Source organism: Myripristis murdjan, chromosome 3, assembly GCF_902150065.1.
Source record: "Myripristis murdjan chromosome 3, fMyrMur1.1, whole genome shotgun sequence".
In the NCBI taxonomy this organism is placed as follows: domain Eukaryota; kingdom Metazoa; phylum Chordata; class Actinopteri; order Holocentriformes; family Holocentridae; genus Myripristis; species Myripristis murdjan.
The window spans coordinates 14,098,253-14,123,136 of record NC_043982.1 but is presented as its reverse complement, the minus strand read 5'-3'; the positions used below and the strand labels follow the sequence as shown (position 1 = coordinate 14,123,136).

The following is a 24,884-nucleotide window of genomic DNA, read 5'->3' as shown; positions in this document are numbered from 1 at the left end:
GTTAGTTAATGCCGTAATAAACATTAAGTAACAGTTAACTAACTGTTAACTAATGTGTCTAAGAATCATGTACTAATGCTGTTCATGCTAAGGTATTAATTTATATGTTACTTAAGGGTTATTGTAGATATTATTAACATTAGTAAATGCCATAATAATAATTAACTAACTGTTAATTAACCATTACGGCATTAACTAACATTAATTGTTGTCCTCTTATTGTAAAGTGTTACCAAAACACCTTATGTTCTGCAAATTGCATCACATTTTTTTCAAATCACAATTTTGTATCACCAAAGCCACCACAAAATGAAGCATTTCAGGCAATAAAAAACGACTTTTAGCAGAGTATGCAATTGCCATAAATATGAAGAGGGAAAACATTTATATTCAGTTCACTATTACCTGTGATTTTTGCTGTCATTTTCTGTTATTTTTTTTTCTCGCAGTATATCCAGCAAGGCCATCACCTGCATGTGAGTCCGTCTTTCTTCCTATTGGTCTAGCTGTGTCAATTATCAAATTATTACACATTCAACACAATTCTGAGGCTATGTGGGTTTTGCTCAGCCTTGGAACAGATTAAAAAGGCCATATCTGCATGCACTTTGAAAGTAGTTTATTAATAATATGTTTAATTTTTTAATAAACCAAAAGCAATTTCCCTGTCTTCTTACACTTGTTTTTACTCTAAACCTTTCTGTCAGATCAGTTGTTTAGTTTACTGTTCAGGCTCCTGATGCCCTTGACAGCTCACTGTCAACTGAGAACTAATTTTTATGCTTGTCAGAGCGGCAAGAACCTACATGTGCTGATATTGTTCAGAGACAAGAATTTTCATGGCTCCTTGTTGACCTGCAAATATCTGAAATGCCTGTGGTGGCAACCTTTATGAGCCTGGCATTAACTGGCATAGTTTAAGATGCCTTGAAGATACTATTACTGGGCTGTCTGGGAGGCATGAGGCATCATTTTTGCTGCTTAAAATTCTTTAAGCTGTCTGAGCTGTCAACTGCTGGCTGTCTGAGCAGCATCATTTAACCGGTGTGTGACACACTACTCATATCGTTTAACAGTGAAAATCTATTAGTATTCTTCTGCAGCCTTTGAGGTATCAATCATGAGTTGCATCGGAGCATGCCTATGCTATTTATTAGCAGTCTCCCCATCTGTTGGTGTTTAAATTGTGTTCACACGTGTAATCACTATAATGAAGAATAAAGCTGTGCTCTAATATGCAATCTATGACTTCTTCCAAATGTTCATCTGCCTTACAAGCAACCTAGCTAGTTGTTAATGAGGATGACATCAAGAACAAGGCAACAGCGAGTCAGCAAGTCAACGATGTTCCACCTAATTTTAAACTGAAATCAACTTCAGCTTTACTCATCAAGCTGACATGTGGCTCCTAAAACACACTATTCATGTGTAGAGAATAAAATGTAGAGAATAAACTTGTTTGTTGGCTCAAGGGATGAAAGAGACAGGCTACACACATAACTCATGGTTGGCTGAGTGAGAAACAATTGGCAGGTCTGGTTTAGTTGCTAGAAGGCAAATAGCTGCCTCCCAATTGACACTGAGGAAGCAAAAGTCCTTCCAGCTCACTGCCTGGCCCAGACAGTATCTGGGTGAGTCCACACCTTCAAAGGAGCTCACTCTCAAAAGCTCAAAATGCCAGAAAATACTGAGGGCAAGAGACACATGCAACTGTTGCTGTTCAAAATCAACTAGAGAGCCATACCTCAAACATCTGTTTCATGTAACAATCCAGAGGTGACTTGGTATCGATAAAAACAATATCCACAGTGACAGAACATTTCAGTTAAATAACAAATCAAGAACTCAGGTTTTTCAAGCCTCTTGCAGTCAGGAAATGCACGTTGTGATGCCACAGAATGTGGGTCAAGGACGCATCGCATGCTGATATCTGTGTGAATGTCATTTCGATTGGTGAACGATTTGTGAATCAAATTAAGCGACTGACTGACAAAACTTTCCAAGACAGGTTGAGATAGTCTATCTTTTCATGAAGGATTATCATAATCAGGATTATAAGGTTTGCCAGCATGCGTATCTAGAAGGAAGTCTGTGTACCTTTACTGAGAGCCGTGACAAAGGGGATAATACAGCGGCAGTCAATACTGCCTCTGGCAAAGATTTAGCTCCAAACATCACTACTGCCATGTTTGTTCCAATTACTGGGAAGCCCTGAGCCTTGAAGTTGTATTGACTTGTGCCAGGGAGACACCATGGAATTAGCCAGACAGAGCTGTTGAGCAAGGTGGCAGCTGTAATTAATATGGTCGGGTACCTGGTTTGTGGGTAATGGGCATTTTATGTCAGGAGGCCGTATCTGAAGCTATATTGAGATCGTGTCCGTCGTGTGAAAGGAGACGTTAGATTCATTAATGAGAAAATTACAATAAAGAAATGATGGGGGGTGGGAGTATTCACCAAAGGTGGTGGTGCACACACCATTTGAGGCAATGGACATGATAAACATTGCAGGGATAAAGACAGTCAACAAAGAAAAAACAAGGTAGATATAGTGGCGAGCAACGGGGATAAACGGTCTGAGACAGAATCTCAGCTCCACTAGCTCGCTCTTTATCAAAAGTCAACAAGAGGACACAAAGAAGCAACAGCAAACAACAGTGGAAACTGAGCACAAGGCTGGCATAACACAACGACGGCAATTCACCACTAACTCTGCCTCTCTAACAGACTGAACACACTTTCATAAGAACACAGAAACAATCTGCAACATTGCACACTACACACTCGCATGGCTAGCTGGGAACAGCCTCCTAACATAGCAGTGTGTGACGGGCAGAGGGGGGCGCCATCGCTACAATATCATAACAAAAAACATATATATATATGATGATAAAATGCTACAAGCCATCTCCATTATCCTAACAGAAACCTCCCCCACAAAAAGCTATTTTCCATCTTTCTGCATTGTTAACAAGCATTTGGCAAATGAAGACACAATGACACAAATATCTGTAAGTGATAATTATTTATATTTTGCAGCGCTGTTAAGCAAGGACAGCTTTCTTGTTGTTTCAAAATGTCGTTTCAAATAATTTTTTTTATGGAATATAAACTTCCTGCCATAGATTGTAGTGATCAACAAGCAGAATTAGATCAATGTCTCAATCTGTTGCACTCTAAACACTCCTCAAGGCTGCTGACTCATTCCATACTTCCAGCAGGCCAGGAGACGGATCACCTGCCCACTCAGCCTCGGTGACAGCGTGGTTATTGGTAGCCCTGATGCAGGGCCTGCTGGGAGTCTTAGGTGGTATTGGGTGATGCCTCTCCCAAAGGCTCCTGTACTTCTCCAACTTTTCTCCCTTCAAAACTTTGGAGGGGTTTATAACAAAAAACACTAAGGTGAATTTCTTTTGAACAGAGGCTCGCAATATTTAACTCATCTATTGTACATACAGTACAGGCCAAAAGTTTGGACACACCTTCTCATTCAATGCATTTTCTTTATTTTCATGACTATTTACATTGTAGATTCTCACTGAAGGAATCAGAACTATGAATGAACACATGTGGAGTTATGTACTTAACAAAAAAAGGTGAAATAACTGAAAACATGTTTTATATTCTAGTTTCTTCAAAATAGCCACCCTTTGCTCTGATTACTGCTTTGCACACTCTTGGCATTCTCTCGATGAGCTTCAAGAGGTAGTCACCTGAAATGGTTTTCCAACAGTCTTGAAGGAGTTCCCAGAGGTGTTTAGCACTTGTTGGCCCCTTTGCCTTCACTCTGCGGTCCAGCTCACCCCAAACCATCTCGATTGGGTTCAGGTCCGGTGACTGTGGAGGCCAGGTCATCTGCCGCAGCACTCCATCACTCTTCTTCTTGGTCAAATAGCCCTTACACAGCCTGGAGGTGTGTTTGGGGTCATTGTCCTGTTGAAAAATAAATGATCATCCAACTAAACGCAAACCGGATGGGATGGCATGTCGCTGCAGGATGCTGTGGTAGCCATGCTGGTTCAGTGTGCCTTCAATTTTGAATAAATCCCCAACAGTGTCACCAGCAAAACACCCCCACACCATCACACCTCCTCCTCCATGCTTCACAGTGGGAACCAGGCATGTGGAATCCATCTGTTCACCTTTTCTGCGTCTCACAAAGACACGGCGGTTGGAACCAATGATCTCAAATTAGGACCAAAGCACAGATTTCCACTGGTCTAATGTCCATTCCTTGTGTTTCTTGGCCCAAACAAATCTCTTCTACTTGTTGCCTCTCCTTAGCAGTGGTTTCCTAGCAGCTATTTGGCCATGAAGGCCTGATTGGCGCAGTCTCCTCTTAACAGTTGTTCTAGAGATGGGTCTGCTGCTAGAACTCTGTGTGGCATTTATCTGCTCTCTGATCTGAGCTGCTGTTAACTTGTGATTTCTGAGGCTGGTGACTCGGATGAACTTGTCCTCAGAAGCAGAGGTGACTCTTGGTCTTCCTTTCCTGGGTCGGTCCTCATGTGTGCCAGTTTCGTTGTAGCGCTTGATGGTTTTTACGACTCCACATGGGGACATTTGGGGACAGGGACAGTTTTTGCAATTTTCCGGACTGACTGACCTTCATTTCTTAAAGTAATGATGGCCACTTGTTTTTCTTTAGTTAGCTGATCGGTTCTTGCCATAATATGAATTTTAACAGTTGTCCAATAGGGCTGTTGGCTGTGTAGTAACCTGACTTCTGCACAACACAACTGATGGTCCCAACCCCATTGATAAAGCAAGAAATTCCACTAATTAACCCTGATAAGGCACACCTGTGAAGTGAAAACCATTTCAGGTGACTACCTCTTGAAGCTCATCGAGAGAATGCCAAGAGTGTGCAAAGCAGTAATCAGAGCAAAGGGTGGCTATTTTGAAGAAACTAGAATATAAAACATGTTTTCAGTTATTTCACCTTTTTTTGTTAAGTACATAACTCCACATGTGTTCATTCATAGTTTTGATGCCTTCAGTGAGAATCTACAACGTAAATAGTCATGAAAATAAAGAAAACGCATTGAATGAGAAGGTGTGTCCAAACTTTTGGCCTGTACTGTATGTAATGTAGAAATACACTTTCAGATGTAGTTGAAGACAAGTAAGGCTTAAGACTCCACTGTGGTGAAGTCAAACATGCCTTTTTCACACTGCTGTGGTGTCGTGGGAAAAAAACAGACCCTGAAAATCAACACTGTTGTGGATCAGTGGAGCGCTATAATCAAAGGTGAGTTTAAATAAACCCCCGTAAAGCCAATCAAGAAATTCCACAACGTATACAATCACTGTTTGATGATGACAGACAATTTTCTTTTCTTGTCATTCAATGTAATAAGCAGTGTTCACCATGCCAGCACATACTCAGTGCCCAAAGCTGGCAAGTGCCTTGATTTAAAGCAGCCATCAAAAAGTTGCATCAGAGAAGTGTCCACGTTCACTGAACATTAAATTTAAGCCTTCAGGTAATTAGACTCAAGCACTGCTGCTTCTGTGAAACAGCACGCAGATATGACATTGGCATACATATCTGTTTTGCTGAAATAACTTACATAGCATTCCGTATAGATCCTGTGTTATTCAATTCTCCTGAATGTTTTCCCTGAAATGTCCAGTTCTGTTTGCGCCAGTGTAAAAACAATCTGTTTCATGCTGCTTCGGTTTCAATACTGTATGGTAACAGAACATTTCTTCAAACGTTTCAAAAATTTAATTCTCTCACAGAGCAGTCACAACACCCTGATTGACAGGCAGTAAAAAAAAAAAAAAAAAAAAAAAAAAAAAAAAAAAAGCTTTCACTATTCAAATCTGCATTGCACAGTGGGTGTCAGTTCAAATGCTGCAAACTTGGCTGAGTGGAGGGATTGAGGAACCTTATTCAACACATTAACTGGAAACTGTTTTAAACTGCATGCAACAATAAGGTCTTAGAAAAGCAGTGACTATAAAACCAGCTGCTAAAATCAATCTACAATTGATAATATTTATCTTTGTCAACACGTGACAATTTAAAATGATTTGCTATGGTCCCTGTAAATAATCTATAGCAGACTATCAACATTTATCCCAGGTTACACTGAGGTAAATGGAGACCACTGGAGACAAACTCATTCTAGAAAAATGAAACTCAGTGACTGCACCCACAGTATGCTATTATTGTTTTTGTGCCAAAATAAACACAGATTTTAGAAGCAAAGTTACACTAAAATATGCCAGCATAGTAACACAAATGTCCAGCATGACACATACCTCACACTGACAGATTATAGTCATTTGGGCTCTAAAGAGACTGTTATATTGTACACTGCAGATAATTTTCCAGCAAAGCTAAGTGGGCCTGTGCACATATGAGCTACTGCATCATGCAAGCTATAAATGCCAAGCAGATATCAGAAGTCCTCAATAGCAATGTCACTTTTAAAACACCTTAAATATTTGAGCTTAATGGAAGGTAATAAGGACAAATGGAAAAGTTGGCTATCTAGGAGGTACAATGGCCTCATAAAACCAGATGGTCACTGAAATGGAGAATTTTTAAAGATGTTAATACCCCATAAAGGTAATAATGTCGAGGATTAAACAGATGTGGTAAGAGCGGGGCAGACCATAAAAAGCTCATCGGAGCTTTTATGATCCCAATGATGGTCAACATGCTCTCATCCAAAATGATGTTCAGGCAGACTGTATCGGCTCAGTCTGCTCAACAGTGAAGCTGTACATGATTTCTAGCACCACTTCTCTACTGCTGAAAAACAGAAAATAAAAATCCTGCAGAACTCTGTGTACCGATTTCTTCTTCAACTCACGGAAGATTATCAAAAATCGTCAAGCTGACGAAAAATGACGATTTTCCTCCGACACAAAACATAAGAAGCTTAGTCATCTCTGCCATCTTCATCCATATCTGAGTTGACGAGGTTGTCCAATTTCAACACCTACTTCTTGGAGACGCAGAGAGAAAAAAACATTGAGAGGATGATTATGAATTTATGAGGACTTCTGTAAACATGCATAAACAAATCAACAAGCCTGGAGCAACCGCCTTATTCCCAGGCTATCAAATGGTAGAGGCAGCGAGGATGTCGGGTGTAAAGTAAACACTTCACAACTGATTGGTCCTCCCTCCACAACCACACTGTACCATCTATCTATCCATCTCAGGAGTGGAGCTGGAGCAACACAAATAGATTATGATAATGCTTGGAAACTCATGCCCTACGCTAGTAAGCATCAGGACTTTTACAATGTAATTTGTCAATGCTATGGTCAGCAACACTGTAACTGTATCCTCTCACAGCCTGTATCGGTGAATTATGAAACCTTAGCATTCCAAGATGATCAAAATGTGAACAGGAAGCACACAGTTTTGATTTATACAAATGAAATGTATGCAAGCCTAAGTTTATTGTAATTGATTTCTGCACTCTGACAGATTTTTTTCATCCCACACTGGAAGTTTTATTTCACCACCTTGGCAGGAAAACCACAACATGGCTTGGTTTTGACATCCACTTAACGCACAGATGTAAGAGGGACTGCGCGGTTTAAATCTTGGAGATTATTTTTTTTGTGTTCAAGCCTCTGTGCGCACAGCTTTGATTCGATTTTAGCAGCGCAAGGAACAAGTAGCCACATCTGCTATTTCTCCAGCCACAGATGCTGGAGATATTATCAGTACACCTCTCCGAGGAGCACAGCTCATCCGCAGCAGTAAATGACATGTTGGCAAGAGGGACCAGATATCAACAGTCTAATCACCCCTCTGAAACTATTTGTGAATATTTGCTATCGCTCTGCCACCATTCTACTCACTTTTACGGAGGCTGAGCGGGCCACAAGAAAACATGCTGCTAATGGTAAGGCAGCTCATAAACTTCAGCAGACACCCAAGAGCTCAAAGGTGAATGACAGCTGCAAAACAGCCTTCAGAGTGATCTGGGGCCTGCTCAGGGCCATCGTGGAAGTCATTGTGGGAAGGGAAAAAAAATACAACCACTAAAAAAGTAGACCTAGCAGCTCAATGTGCACGCAATAACAAGTGTTGGTGGAAATGTTGATATGTATGGTGTAATATACCAAGGCGGTTTAATGGAAGACATCTCGTAATCAACCGGCTTCTCACAAAAGAGAATAGTGAGTGAAGGCAGAGAGCTGCGAGCGAAAAAGACGGAGTAAAGTATGTTTGTTTAACATTTTTCTTCCATGTCCACATCACCGATCTTTCTTGAGAGACAGTAAACCTGGTTGGTGAATTTACTGCCATATTGATTCCAAGTCAATTTTACAGTTGGCTGATCACACAGCTTCTCTCCCTTCATCCTCTGATGGTCTTATCTGTGTTTATGTTTCCACATGGTATTTCTCCACACTCATCTCTGTATAGCCAATCACACGAGAGTAGAACAACTGCAAAGCTGCAACCCCCGAGTCCCCGCTGCTCTTCTCTAGACTCCTCTTCTGTAATCTCCCCAGGGTGCTTCACAATTACTCCGACCTCTCACAATCTCTTTCTGTTTGACCATAAACCTGTCAATAGGTTTTCCCATGAGATTTATGCTCACTGTTTAACTGGCTTTTGTATTTAATGACATGGGAGAGTATTCAGCAAATAAAAAACTTTTTGCATGCTGGGCTCCCAGTTGCCTGGCACATTTTTCAAAAAAGCCTCAAACGGCACATTCATTCATTTGAAGAGGGATGAGAAACTACATGCACCATGGAGAGTTATATGCACGAATAGTAAACAAATGAGTGGAAATACCAAAAATAAATAAATAAATAAATAAATAAATAAATAAAAGCTGATGCATAGCCTTTTGTGGCAAATTAAATATTAGAGTATTTCACAAAAAACATTCACACACAGCTTTTGCCGGATGGGTTATGCTCTGCTCGCCGTTGCATTGCACCACCCCTGCATAAAAGATTAAAACTATGTGTTTATTCATTTGAAAAGCACAAATTGGGCAGTTTGAAGAGCGATGATCCTTATTAGTACAAACTATGAAATGCATCCTTGTTGACTATAGATTTTACTGAGAAAATAATTCATCTTCCCAATGTCAGCCTTGCCCAAACACTCACTAGAGATCAGAATAATTTATGGGAGTAGAATCGTATTGTGCATTATCCATCTCCACAATTTTTTGGTAATATTACATAAACCAAAGGTTAGCAACACCTTCATACTGCCTGTTAGAGCTTAATAACAGCTCCATAGCACACTCTTGAATTCCTTGCCTTTGGTTGGCTTTGATGCAGTGTTTGCTGCATCATTTGTGGCATATACACCAGTGGATCGATGGGTTAATTTATTTGCTCAAAAATTAAAAATACAGTACATGCCTTGGGGTTAGCCATGACATTTTGTAATTAACATCAGTTCTGTAACAGTGTACTTTATGAAACATGCCCTCACCACTGGGCAGAGGGATAAAGATTCAGTCCTCTCTCAAAAAGCCCAACTGACCAGTGCCACAAGCTTTTTTACCCCATTGTACACGGTCAAAGCATTCCCTTGACTCTTACTTTCATTAGGAAGGCAAATATAGTATACTTTCAAGTTACAAATAATCTAGATTTTACAAGGTGAATAAAGTGGTGCAGTACTAATTTGATTCAGCTATTTAAACTCCAAGAGGTGGGAAAATTTTTACTTTTATGGACAGTTTTTTGGTCTTACCAGGGTCCAGGCGATATTGCTGGCCACCCAGTCCTGCTGGAATGGATTACTATAGAAAATGAAGCCCCATAAAGCCAATTTTATTACAGTTATTGACTTTTAGGAACTCAGACGCTTTGGTGGAGGATGAAAATTGTACTCAAGATTAATACAAGAAACTCCCTGTTTTTGACTTGGTTTACCATCCCCTTGAAAGGTGGTGAAACCCTAGATCTTTTATGACAGAGCTTTACAGCTTTACAGCTTGGGTGCATAGAAAGCATTATGTGTAGAAAGCATAAGTCCTGCATCACTGCTGGGTGTGGTCACACCCAACGGTGACGTTAGGTGGGCAGATTTTCTGGATTTTGTGTCTCTGTCAGAGAAGAATCCGCCCTCTGATGCTCTCACACTGTTAGGTGTCATCAATTTGTGATGCACAGTGTATTCTATGATGTGTCGAAATTCCTTTGTGTTCCTTTGTGAGTGTGTTTGTGGGTCTGTCTGTGTGCTTGAGCTAGAAAAAACACAGTATGACGATGTTGTCTGCATTTGGCCAGTTATTCACAGAAACTAGAAAATTTGCTCAGATCAGGTACTGTCATGTTCACAGAAAACTCACCTGCACAAACAAAATCAGCAAGAAACTGCAACTACACTTTTACATATTACCAAAACCAAAAGAGAGGAGAAACAATGTCTGTGTAGCCTGTCCTCACTTGAATAGGTGAGCATGGCGATGAGCACATTTAACACCTTGAGCCTGATGGACGCGATTTTTGTCGAGATCGCTTGTCATCTTTAAAATCTAATAAAACTGTCAACTGAGAACATACTAACATGATTTTTAAAAAAACAGCTGAATCCAGAGAATGTTGCCTAAGGCTCTAACAAATAATTTCAGTGCTAAGCCATGAATGCATCATACTTCCAGTTGAACAAAAAAAGGAAAAACTCATCCTCCTCTCTTTTTGTTGACACTATCATCACATTGGCATTAAGCCGTCCATGTGACTTGACCGCTTATAGCTGAGTGGCTACGAAACATCCCCATACTCCTATTTGAAAGCAAGCTGGCTTCATGATGGAGACACAGAAGACCGCAGGAGGGCTCCAAGGGTTTAACCTTTAACAAAATACCTTTCTTGCCTATGCTGAAGTTACTTGCCTTGAGCATGCGTCTGGAGAAAACGGATATTGAGGAAAGTCACTTGTAAAATCAATAGGTGAACATCAGACGCTCTGTCACTAAGTTTTTCAAGTTGGCAAGTTTTGTGGATTAAAATGCAGTATTAGCTTGATTCCTTGAGTGTTCCAGAGACAACAGATACTGAGAATACTTGGATTGGCGCTGTCTGTGTCTTTCTGCCCAGATTCCAAGGAAAGCATACACAAACTCTCAGGCTTTCTCAACTTTCAAATGAGGGCTTTTATGACTCAAATATCTCTTATATAACCTCAAAAATGTAATCAACTCTTCCTTGGCTCAGGACCAATCGTTATACAAAGTTTCATGTAAATCTGTTCAAAACCTATAGAGCTATCTTGGTAACAGACACAGGGACAGACAGGACAGTTACATTACCACCTTGGCAGAGTTGATGAGTACATTACCAAATAATGAAATAAGCCCGGAAAAGCATTGCACATCCCCAATAGCTCATTGGAAATACAGGGCTTAGGGGTGGACATTTTCTTTTATATTGGTGTTGTGGGACTGAAGAAAATTTGGAGATTGAAGATCAGTGGAGGAAAGGGAATTAGATGAGGCGGTGCAAACATTTTCCTGAAACCAGCGCCATGATCGTTCTAAGACATATTTGTAATTCATGTGGCAATTGCTCATAGGATTTTTTTTTTGTTTGTTTGTTTGGTTTGTTTTTGCATTTTCATCTAGTTAACATCACCAATATATACCAGAACGCTTTACAAAAAACGGGGTGAAGCATGAATCAGCATTTATGAGGATGCCGTGTAACTATTACAAAGCATGTATTCAGGGGTTGTAGCTGTGTTGTTACAGGGAGGGTTTCACACTATTCTTCATGAGACCAAAAAAAAAAAAAAAATTACCTCGGTGCAATACTCTAAATGTCAGAGAGATGAATTGACCATCCAATGTACTTTAGGTTTGCTCATTTTGACTGAAGCAGGTTTTCCAGCCTGTGCAGCGAGCAGGAGCGCTAATCTTCACAACCTCTTCACACTTCTTCAGCTTGTGTCAACAGCGCTGTGAGTCCGTTAGCCATTCATATGCTGCTACAGATGGTCCCATTCCTCTTCTTCAGCTCAGCAGCTGACATGATTCATGAGGCTCTGTGTCTTGATTTAGGGGCTCTTTCATATTTCTTCAAGCCCACAGCAGAGAAGCATTTCTCTAAGACACCCCAGTGACCCTGTCTGCCTGCCCTGCCTTCCTACGTAGCTGAGGAGGAAAAGAGTTCTGCTGCACAACATGCACAAACACACACGCACACACACATTCACATGTATGTAACATGCACAGAAGCTCATGCACGCTTGTTTACACAAAGTCAAACAAGTACAACAGTCTTGCTCTCTCTTTCTCTCTTCTTTCTCCTCTCTCTCAGACACACACACACACACATAAACACACAATATGCTAATTAGCTGAAGTTACTGGCTGTGAAAAAAAAATCTACATGGTCTGCAACAAAATTAAAGCAAGTCAGGATTAAATGAGCAGCCAGGATGTTAACAGATAAACATTCATTCCTTGTTGCGGCCAGGGTCTCAGCTCAACTCATTAACAATCCAGAAAATGAAGCACTATACCTTCCAATACTGCTGTTACCCAAGTCGATAAAATGAGCACACCAGTAAAAAATTAAACTAGCAGACCCCCACTCGTTGCGTGTTTGTGTTGAGTTTGGAAAAATAATAATCCTGCATGTTTCAAGTCTATGTGGAGTCAAAATTTGAACTTCAATTTGGTCCCTGTGGGCTTCAGTTTTCCCTGTCAGAAGCAGCTATAACGAAAGACTGTGAGCACCACTTCCTTATCGCTGCCAGTAAATTACCTCAGGATCAGATACAGGCTGCCAACTCACAGAAACTCCACTCACTGGAGAGAGGGAGAGAGAGAGAGACAGAGAGAGAGACAGAGAGACAGAGTCAAGACAAGACAAGAGGAGAGTAGCCCTATGGAGACTGATAGCTTCAAAGGTCATCTGATGCTATCTAAAGCTCATCTTCAGTCAACGACGCTTGCCTTTTACTCTTTCCTCAAGAGCTGAAGACAAGGAGCTGTCAGTCTTAACTTTCATAATCTACTGCCACGACAAAGTGATAACATTCACAAGCCTGAGAAATGGTAGACGACTTGAGGAAAAAACATCGAGCAGCCTTGATCCTTACTAGAGTCAATACTGTATTCTGTGTGACCTCAGCGAATTATCATAATATGGTGTACATCACCATATAACGCTGTTCAAAATCATCTGGATCCTGCAGTTTTGAAGCTGGAAAATCAGTGTCTACTACAATATATTGTTCATGCAACTTCATGCAACATGCATCATTTTTTGTGCAATTTTGTCTGTTCAGTCAAACAGGCACATGGTACAAAGGATGACCCAGTTTTCTCAACAAGTTCTAACAATCATTTAGTTTATAATTTCACCTGTGAATGTAGTGTGCTGAAACACTGCGTCAGTCCAGCATACTGTTTGGTGAACAATGTTTTTGACAGTTTGGGCTTTGAATGCGAATAACATGCCGAGAAATGTTACTTTTTTGGGAGTTTGTGACGAAAATAAAGACCATGAAATAAAGTGTTAAGGACGCAGCCCAAAAGTCAAGAGTTTGAAAATGTGTCAGTTAAGATACCTTGGGAAATTTAACGTATATGTAGACTTTGCCGCATGTTGGCGCGTCCAAATGGAGCACACCTATCACTAATCATGATCCCGTGAGTGGGTTAGAGCTCATGGGTGCGCCGCATCTTCTACAATTTCTATTTTATGGAGCATTTAACGTGAGAATAGAGCAAAAATTAAATGTTTTTCACCACATGCATGGTATTTGATGCATAGTTTATCAAAAATATAATTTAAAGAAATACCACTGCAAATTGCCAAGTATTTTGTTTTTCATACGCTGCAGTCTGAGAACAAAACATGTAATCCACTGAGAAAAAAAGTGGAAAAATGCATGTGCTAAAAAAAAAGTAAAAGTTACAATGCAAAAAGGTGTTGCATTAGTGTCTATAGTCAACATCTAACGCTGATAGGATGAAAGGATTTTTTTCCCTGTTCACCTCTACTTTTGCAGGCTTTGATGAGGCGTTCCTCATCTGGTGCCATGTGCTGCCCTGTGTGCATCTGCTCCACAAACAACAAACATCACGGCGGCAACAAGAAGAACGGGCATTTATAGACTTTCATCTGGGCACTGATTAGTTTGAAGTGATTTTCTGAGGATAAAACTTTCAGCCTGGGTGTACCTGAAGCCCACACTAAAATCTGTGAGTGTGCTGGTGCTCACGTTATGACTGCGAGGTGTACCCAACATAAAATGCCAGAAGCTTATCAGGCAGGGTCTGACATCACAAACATCCTGGAAACCATCAGGAATTCAAATGTGTTTGTGCAGCAGGAATTTAATATCACAACTCAACTGATACTCATGGAGAGAGTTCGGCATTTCACCAATGAGGTGACCTACAGCCTATGGATATGCAGAACGTCATTTTGTTGGTTTGCTTTTTAAAATATCTGCTTTCGGAAAATATTTTTGCACTTTGACACTTTCATGATTTCCACATGACACACACACACACACACACACACACGCACACACACACACACACACACACACACACACACACACAACCCTAATGATAACTCATCAAAATCTATGGTATATCGCACATCCACATCTCAAATTTCACCGCATATTTCACTCTGTTCTGTTTATCTGAGACACTAATCTACTTTTTTGAGGCAAATCATTTCAATTCACTTCATCTATTGAGCACATTTCATCCAGATGAATGCAGCCCAGCATGCTTCCCAAACAAAAGAGTAAAGTACGATAAATAACGGGAAAAAACAGGAAAGAAGTGAAGATAATATAATAAATAGAGATTGTTTATAGCTCCCCAAAAACAAATCCTCGTGAAAGGCAAGGGGAAAAAAAGATGCTTTCACTCTCTGCCTTCACTTTGATTAAATGGCCCTGATATTTTCAGTAAGGCTGTTCCAAAGTCTGGGGCCACATGATGCAAAAGCAGTTTCCCCAGTCTTTTTTTTTTCCTTTTTATAAACAACCAACAGGTTCGATCTAACAGTAATGTCCTTAAAATAATCTGGAGCAAATCCATGAATAAATTTTAAAATGAGAAAAAGAAACATAAAAACAATTCTAGTAAAGAAACAGACATACTTATTTAAATATCTTCATCATAAATTAGTGATTATTATTACATCTGCAACAACCCAATGTCTGCATGAGGATGAATAAGGTCCTGTCTTATCTTATTTTAGCTTGTCTTTTCTGATCTTTTCTTTTTGATTTTGTTCTGTTTTGTTTTCTCATGTTTTCTCGACTTATCGCGTCTTATCTCCTCTTATTTTAAGGTTAGACCTTAAAATAGTTATTTTTAGGTTTTCTGTTTCATTGTATTTGGCTATCCTCCATCTCCTTGCTATCTTAAAGCGTGGATATCATGGATGTTTTGGCTCCTTTCATACTGGCATTAGGTTATGGCCTGTTTCTCCAATTAAAGCAAAGAGAAGCAGATGAAATTTATCATAATACACTGTATCTAAATGAAACCAGCCAGGCAAGTCAATACATAATTTATCAGCATTAGCATGTGTTTGGCTGCTAATAGGCGATGCTGGCCAAAAGTTAAGCTGTGGCCATTTCTTTTTTTTTTCTTTTTTTTTCTTTTACATAGACAAAAATCGGTGACCAGTGTCATAGCAGCCGATGTGTCTTGGTGGCTGAGCTAATGTAAAATAAATGGCCTCAGAGGCTTGTCGCTGGAGTTGCCTGCAGTTTGAAGGTATGATTAAGCTCCCACCGAGTCATCTGGATGCAGGCGGTGGTTGCAGCCGTGGTCTTTCACACGCACCATGGGACAATCCTACATCGGTACAGACGTGCCTCGACTCCTCTCTGCAGCATTGTGGGGAGCCGCTCCAGCGTGGTGGAACAGAGCAGATGGTGAACGTATGCGCCGCTCATGCATGTCATCATCACCTTCATTAGCTGAAGGTGACATATGACATCATCTGGCCCAGGTGGCTTTATGGTGCCTAGAAAGAGCTGTTTTCTTCTTTTTCTTCTTTATTGCGGTGTGGTTCAAGGTTGTTGATGGGAGGTATTGTGAGTAATCACAATTCCCCCTTACACACCTTCCTCCACCAACTCCTCCTCAATCCTCCCCCTATTCCTGCCACCTCTCAGCATTAAGGTAAATAAGGGGTTCCAGCAGAGAGCCAATGAGCACGGGCCACTGAGCAGAGATGCATGTTTGTGTTGCCTTCCTCCCAGGACCCTGCTCGTTTATCTTGGCTGTCAGGTAAAGGGCAGATTCCGAGAAGGTGAAACTTTTTTTTTTTTTTTTTTTTTTTTTTTAATAAGGCCGGCTCTGTTTCCATAGAAACTGCAGGACAACATTACAGGGACAATGATGAGAGAGCAAAGACTGGTCTCAGGGCATCCCAGAACGTGCCACACTGTTGTCTGAGACATTTATGTTTGCGTCCCAGGAATGAAAGAGCTGTTTAGATTAATTCTCAGGGACCCTCCAGACTCAGACCTTTTACGCCGGTAGGTGAGATTAATGAGAGCATATTCACACCCAGCTTTCAGTTTAGGGCAGGAGCTAAAAGGTAGCTTCCACTTCCACTAAAGAGGTGCTGAAGAGTCTTCTGAGGGTACAAACTCCCAGATAAGGACAGGAGTTGGCCCACATTAAACATCATACTACTTTTGATTAAGGATTACCTGAAGAGTGCAGGATTTGAGGATACTTGAAAGATACTTTAAAATAAGAGGCCGACTTGCTGCTGTAACTCTTTGTAACATAATGAATATAAACATGCTTTAGAGAAAAAAAAACTGTTTTCTAAAACTGTCAATATTCAAATGCAAACTACCTACACAGCGAGAATACTCCCCAGGCTAAAAGTGTATAAGAAGAAACAAATTGCGCCCGTAATGAATAGTTAATGTCTACTTACATTTTTCACTTTTGTGGCAGCAAATGGGAGGCATGTGTAGTTAACAAATGAGTCGAAAATCAAAGGAACAGACAGGGTAGAGCCACACACATTGTCAAAAGCCTGCAGCTTGTGAGATAAACCCAGGACTATGATACAAAGATATGAGACCTCTTTGTTTCCAGAACACCTCCTCCGAGAAAGAAATGAAGTCTGTTCTGAAGCAGAGCTCAGCATGAACACAGCTGACCTGCAGTTTATGCATAGCCAATATAAATAAGCCACAGATCATTCATGCACAAACAAAGGAAGTAACACATTCAAAATGAACCGTGGCAGGGACACACCGGGAATGTTTGTGTGTGTGTGTGTGTGTGTGTGTGTGTGCGTGCGTGTGGAGTGTGTGTGTTGGCATGGGGTGAAAACCTTCTATAACCCATTTATCCGGTGTCTACTACTCTGGACGGCCTCCCTCTCTGTCTCAATAACAGAGCAGAATATTTAAAGGGAGAGTCGTGTGGCCTGGCCACCTTCCATAAAAAATAAAAAAAATAAAAAAATCAGGGAGCCCCACAGTTGATGCCTAGTATTAAAACTGCTATGGTTTATCTATTGTTTACTGGTCTACAATTAGTACTATTCATAGCCAAGAAACATGAGGAACAGCTATTGTTACTAAAACACATACCAGGTCCTTCCGATTAAAACATCAGGCAGACTTTATTAGGCAGTATCTCAGTTTCTCCAGCAGTCTTGTTTACACAGATGGATCCTCATTATAATGTTCAGCTTACAACGAGTGCTTAAGACACTCTCATCTTAAGATCTAGCACCTCCAGCCCAGTTTTATGAGCATAAACTCTAAAATTTTTTCCACCACGTTGTGCACTGTTTTCATGCAGCCACTGATTTATATCCAAAGTAAAAGGGGAAAGTGCTCTGTGGGGACTGAGTGTTTGTGTGTGCACTCACAGTGGAGGAAGCCGGGCTGATATCACACGAGGGTGAGGGTGTGTCCTGACAGCTCATCAGTGAGAGCAGTAAGGCCTCCACTGTTAATGTCCTGCTACTGCCGCACTGCAGGGTCACGGTCTGCTCCAGATGCTGGAGGCAGGCGGTACCAACTCATGGCGGGGGAGGGGGGAACTGAGCTTGAGAAGTGCTGAAAAATGAATGGGACCAGACAGATGCACAAGGACACTCAGGGGCCATACACTCACAGATTTTCAGTGTTGCTGTTTTAAACTGTTTCCTCATTTACACGTGCACTACAGCGACATATTTTATACGTTGTGTCACGTCTCAGCTTTTTTTTTTTTCAAAACACAGAGAGCTCGGAAATTCGCAGTGTCTTGACTGAATGCTGCGAGTTCAAGTTTATATCTTCAAGTTCAAGTTTATTTAAAGCCCTATATCACTGTTTACAGTCTCAACGGGCTTTACATGCCCACAAGTTTACAACAAACAGGACAGACACCCCTCGCACTTAATCCTTAGGGGCAAGAAAAAAACCTCTCAAAAATATCCAGCAGCAAAGTAGAACTCAAATCAGCTTTTTGCAGAGATGCAGTGTGCATGCAGTGTCAATTTCAGCACAAGTGAACAATCACAAAAGAGGGGCAAATATCTGATAAACGAACGGTCAAAAATGTCAGAGGGCAATTTAATCAAGAAGCAAAAAAACGGGCTGGAGGGAGACATAATTCAATTAAATTTAGTCAACATTTGGATTAACTACTGTTGGTAAGTCTCTCACCACAACGGCATGTTTGTTATAGCAGTGATGGAAACGTGGTCCTTTTTCTCCTTGCTTTAGAAGCGCCGTCCCAACTATAGTTAGCATTCGCTTATCTCACCTCTTTTTACATACAAGCGCCGTCATCTGTGTGTACAGTCCCTCGTGGCACAAACGCTCGCGCCTCAGCGTGGCTCTCTCACTGGCTGAGGCCGAGGCCAGCAGTGGCTGTCGCGTCGTCGGGTTGTATGTCATCATAATATCTTGAGGAACAAATAAATCAAATCTCCCGCTTTTCTGAGAGCTGCACTGGAAAGTAATCACTTCAGTGCAATCAGGCATAAAGCTAGAATGGCTGCCTAAAACAGAGAGACAGACAAAGACACAGGCACGCGCACATACACACACACACACACATACACAAAGGACTTATGAACTCAATTTAGTCTGCCAGACAGGGTTCTTCTTTCTGTCACTTGGGATAATTGTCAGGAAGTGGTACTCTGACCAAGCCCTATGTCTAAACCCAGGCAGGATATAAGGTCATGTTGGAATGGAACTCTAGCAAGCATGCAGCGCCCAGACCTCAAGTGCTCCAGTGGTTTGTGGTTATCTGCAGTAGCCAGCTGTCGCAATACAGAAGAGCTCTTCAAGAACGTCCCCTCTCTCCTCTCCTCTCCCGTCCTCTCCTCTCATTACATTGGAGGGTGTGTAAATATGTGGATACTTCATGTGCGTTTTTGTGTGCTGCTTGTTTTTAGGGTTTGTCTTAGTTTCTTAGGCTGTGGATTAGGACCCAAACGAGTTGCAACTATATTTAAGTGAGTGTCCATGTGTTAAAAGTAGGATTATGGTTCTTAGGAGCCTCTGCGCTACGACAAGACGCTAAATTTTTCTTGGTTCCTGTGCAGAAAAAAGAGGCAAAAAACTTTTGGCTGGTGTACTTGGGTTTCCACAATGATGGTAGTCTTTGAGATACTGTCAATATTCAATATCACGTTTTTTTTTTTTTTTTTTTATCGGCTGGAGGAAACCACCTCTCTCGCCTCTCACTCCCTGTTCCCCACGTGTGAGAATGACTGAGACGACAGCAACGCATAATATATTTGACAGCACATGTTTAAAGGGTAATTCCTTTCCTTTCAAAATTAGAGCAGTCCATCATTGCAGATGGACAGTGGAGATGGCTCAGTAGCTTGATGTCCTGCAGTGTATCCGTTTATCATTTAAATTTTGTTTTCTGTCTGTCACTGTCAGCGACAACAAGGATAAGAGCCGTTCTGTGGCATATATCATCAAAACTGATACAGGGGAGGAGTAGAGTGATCGCCAGTGTGGCGTGTTTCTGCCTTCTGATTACCCAATGTATTGAGCTCCCCTGCTGGTCAAAAAGAGCTACTACAACAATAAATCAGTTCTGAAGTAGTTTTACCACTGCAACTTCCACCATCATCTCACTGAATGAGACACGATAGCATTGCCAATATGCTTATTGATGAATGAAGGCTTGATAATCAAACAAACATTACTATAGTAAGGATGATCAGCTGTGATATTCTATGGATGTATTGAGAAAGTATTTGTAGAGAGGACTGCCAGATGCCATAAAGAATGCTGGGTTTGAGGTAAAGGAGTACTAATTATTTTTAATATACATGCTATATATTTAGTATATTCAGTATTCAGTACATTGTATTCTGTGGTGGCTGACTATGTGGATTCTGGAGTAAGGCTCGCAGGACTGGGAACCCCCCAGTGAGGGATGTTCCCTGAGCAGGGTGGGATAATCTAAGCTCTAGATGCTTCTTCAATAGATCGCCATTAACAGAGCTTAAAAGCTGTCACTTCAGTTAAGCCAAGCCAAATCACCTGAGCCAGAAGTCTGGCCAGCAGGAAGGAGGGGGAGGAGGAGGAGGATGGGAGCAAAAATGAAATAAATGGAGACAACAGAATAGAATAGAACACAATGCAACACGATACAATGCAACAGAACTCGTCAGAACAGAACAGAACAGAGCAGAATGGAACAGAACATAATGGAAAGGAACACAACACAACAGAATGAAATAAATCAGAACAGAACAGAAAGCAGCAGAACAGAACATGACACAACAAGACATGACAGGACAGAACAGAACCGGATGGAATGGAATAGCTCAGAACAGAACCGAATGGAATAGCTCAGAACAGAACCGAATGGAATAGCTCAGAACAGAAGAGAACAAGACATGACATGACAGGACAGAACATAACATAACATAACAAAACAGAACAGAACACGACAGAACAGAACAGAACAGGACAGGACAGGACAGGATAGAACTGAGCAGAATACAACAGAACACAATGGTCAAAACAGAACAGGAGAGAACAGGACAGGACAGAAGAAAGCGGAGTCAGTTTCTGTGTCTGGGTTCCGGTGCTACACGGCGAAAAGGCTCGCACTACGACTCCATGGCTCTGATTAGCATGTGATTAACCTGTTAAGGCTTATCTGGCCAGCAGAGACAGAGCAGAGGTGAAATGTCAGCACTCAGACAGCCACTTCAGCATGAAGGGTGGCCTATTAAAATGAAAGGCCATGTGCAAATCTGCCTGCCTGTCTTTCAGATACATACTGGAGCATTCACGCTGGAGGATTCATCCCTTCGGCAGCGGTCCGCACATTGAATTCCAGCAGCATGCAAGGTCAGCTGCCTTATTATCGCAAAAAAAAAAAAAAACCTGTTGTACTCAATAAGACGAAGGCACTTTGAAAATACAAACATGCAATCCAAACAGCGCTGTGTGTGCTGGTGTGTGTGAGTGGCTTGGTATGATTAAAGCAAGTCTTCACGCGAGGAGGGTAATTATGAATAAAACATAGTGCCATACTTTCGCACTTGTTGGTGGCTGTGGCTTTTTAACAGCACTATATATCCTGGCTGGTGTCTCTCACAGGCTGAGAGAAAAGGAAATGAAATCTGTTATAATGAAAGGCATTCCAAAGTACAGCTGCTACCTTGCACACACACATATAAGAGTTTCAAATCAAATTGACAGGTAAATGTGTGGTAACTGTGTGAGGAGAGGAATGAGGACCCCTGCAGTCCCAGTGGTGGTTTTATAGTTTTTCACTTTAAGTCTGGGCTGCCACTGCCACTGCAAATGTTATGTGTGCTCTGTGTGTGTGTGTGTGGTTATAGAGACAGGCAAGTCTTGGCAACCTGCCAGTGTGTGTGTGTGTGCGTGTGTGTGTGTGTGTGTGTAGCCATGACGGATGGAGAGAGGATGTGGGAATGTGTTAACCTTTCTGCCCAAACAGGAGCAGGGTTTCTAAAACCAAAGAAGCTCTCTGTCCTTCTGCAGTCTGAGGGATGTTTTGCTGCTTCACATTTTATATCCCACTGTCTCATGAAACCAATCAAAGGAACTTCCAATACGTCTTGCAATGCGACGAGAACAAGGGCATAAAAATCAACCTTGAAAAACATGTAAGCATGGAGCCAAAGAACCAAAATAACTGATAATGTCTGCTCTGCAGGGGCTGTAATTTCCATCTCTCTGTTATTTAGCATCTTTTCCTGTTCTTGCGTTGAGAAAACAAAAACATCTCACCAGTCGGTGCATTCTGTCAGTGCACATTCAACACGGAGACTCAAAGCAGGGGTGCATTACAGGTGAGATTCACTGTCATAACAGATGACAACACTAAGCCAGAAAACTGATCATAATGTCACACCCTCAATCTCTCACTCCCTCGGTGCATGTGTGTGTGTGTGTGTGTGTGTGTGTGTGTTTGAGAAAGACAGAAAAAGAAAGTTGGTGAGAGGGAGCAAGACAGAGAGAGAAAGAAAATGTGTACTGAATCACCCCTGGAGCGAAACTCCATCAAATACATGCACACAGAGGTTGAGATCAAAGCCGTTTTTGTTCTTCCATTATGATCTTATCTGATTGCTCTTTATCTTTTTGTTTACCCCAGACCCCGATGAGTACGTGCATTAAATCTCCCTTAAATCTGAAGCTCCTGTGTGATGTTTTTTTTTTTTTCTTATTGTTCCTATTGGGAAAGACAAATACTAAGCTCGAGTGCTGCTCTGTACTTGTTTAAGACCATAAAGCAATCTACACCAACACACACAAAGAGCTATTACAAAAGGAATTCACACATGCATATCTGTGTGCTTGCACGCGCAGCTCTCTCTCACACACACAAACACACACACACACACACACACACACACACACACACACAAACTGTGTATGCGCACAGAACCTGAACCAATCGTTTCAGGTCTCCGAGGCCTCGATAAGCTTCTGTAAATCAGCCACCATCCAGCAGTGGGTTTTATTCCCTCTCTCTCTCTGTGGATGTTGGGTTATGACCCGTAGGCAGGAGGTTATTTATTGCCTTTGTCTCAGCCTGCGTTGACTCCCAGCCAGTCATCTGAGCTTCTAGGCTAATCGAAAGCAACACAGGGTTGTAGATCTATAGGAAGCCCGCTAGGCTGCTGGGACACAGCTCAATTGTCTCCTCATTGTCTTCCCCACAGATTCTCAATGTCTCTCAATTTCTCAGCTTTCTTCCTCTACTTTTTTTGGTAACGGCCAAACTGCCAAAACAAAATGAAAAACTGCAACTGAAGGCATGATGAATTTCTCCCACCCTGTGAGCATTTCTGTGTTGCCATGTGAAGAAAGGAAGGAAGCAGGAGAGGAGGAAAAAAAGGTTACAGAACTGAGGCACACCCAGAGTCCATAAACCTCTCCCAGAGGCTGCTGGTGGGGATGATAGACAGCATGCAGCCGGCTGACCTGCCTCTTTCTCTAACACATAAGAAACATCTCTATCCTCAGACTGAGAGCTGCAGCCTTTTGAAATGAAAAAAACAAGGTGCTATGTTAACACATAATCGCAAAAATGAAAACAGAGCAAATCATCACTACCTGAATTAATCTTAACCTTGAGAGCTTGTCTCCATCGTGCCGACAATTTCTGTATGCCACGATGAAAAAAACGACTTGAGTCATTTGCATCGTAGCCTTTGTATTGAGTCTGCACACTTTTCAAGTCACTGAGAGTGCCATGAAAGGCTTCCTCCTGCTCTTTTTCCCTGCTGCCTTCTTACCTTCACACAGCAGCTGTGAAACCATCTCAACAAGGCTGTCATCTTTTACTAGTGGACCCCTAACCCAATCTGGCAACTCGAAGCCCACCATAATTTGAAATATGAGCTCACCTGCCGTTACAACAAAGCTGACAGCAGCTGACAGTTAGGGGGAACTACCACCGACTGAGAATATATGAAGGGGTCCTTGAGTGATGACAGCACAGGTAAGACAGAGACTGGTGATGCAACGACAGAGAAGGCTGCTGTTTGATCCTGTGGAGGAAGCCTGCCAAGATCTATGTCTGTGTGCACTAATTGATGAATACTACCTCAGTGTCAGCTTGTTTTGTGGTGGTGTGACCCCACAAACAAGCTGGGTGTGTGTATGTGACCTTGGTCAAACAGTAGACAATGTGGCTTTAGCCTTATAGAGGTGGTAAGAGATGTCAGCATTGCCTTTCACGGGCTCTGTTTATCGCAGCCTCTTCAAACATTGCAGGTTTTAACCTACATCTTTCTATTGTTTTATTCTATCTCTGTAACCATTTTGTTTTTAAGTCAAAGCAGTTGGCTGCAAACTAGGTTGCTCTGTGCAAGCTAAACACAGATAATTTATGTCACCCACTGCTGGCAAGACTCTGATTCTTCTCATAATAGTTTTCTCCCTATTAATATGTTTCTGATCATCCATAAATGTATATATATATCAGCCAACACAACAGACATTATGACAGATGAGCTGTGAGTTAGCTGTATTATGGTGAACTTCTCTATTAGGGAAAATATTTCTTACAACATCGTGGCATGGTTTCTAAACAACACAGAGAGTGTTTAACTTGCCTTTAACTGCTTCTCCTTGAAAACCATTACAGGAATCAGATAACACTTCAACAATAGAGAGGCACAAAATCCTAATTTTAAACTGCCTGTGCTGAACGCAGACTGTGAGAAGGGTGTTTATGTGAAAACCCATTCTTTTTTCCTCTCTAGAAACTGCTTATGGAACTGTAAACACGGCTATGCCATAATTTATTACATCACTTACAAGGTCTACTGTGTCTACTGTGTCACGTGGGTGGGGTTTTGCCCCAGAAATGCCCTACCCTTCATGAAGGTTAAAACAAACATCATTTAATTGCAGATCCTACATCCTACATGTGTTTAGTTCTTTTAGCTCTGCC

At 41.5% G+C, this 24,884-nt stretch overlaps 1 protein-coding gene across 1 annotated transcript in view; it reads right to left on the bottom strand.

Moving 5' to 3' along the window:
* gpc5a (glypican 5a) overlaps positions 1-24,884 on the bottom strand; it is a 118,248-nt gene that overhangs the window by 64,767 nt on the left and 28,597 nt on the right. The window lies entirely within an intron of this gene.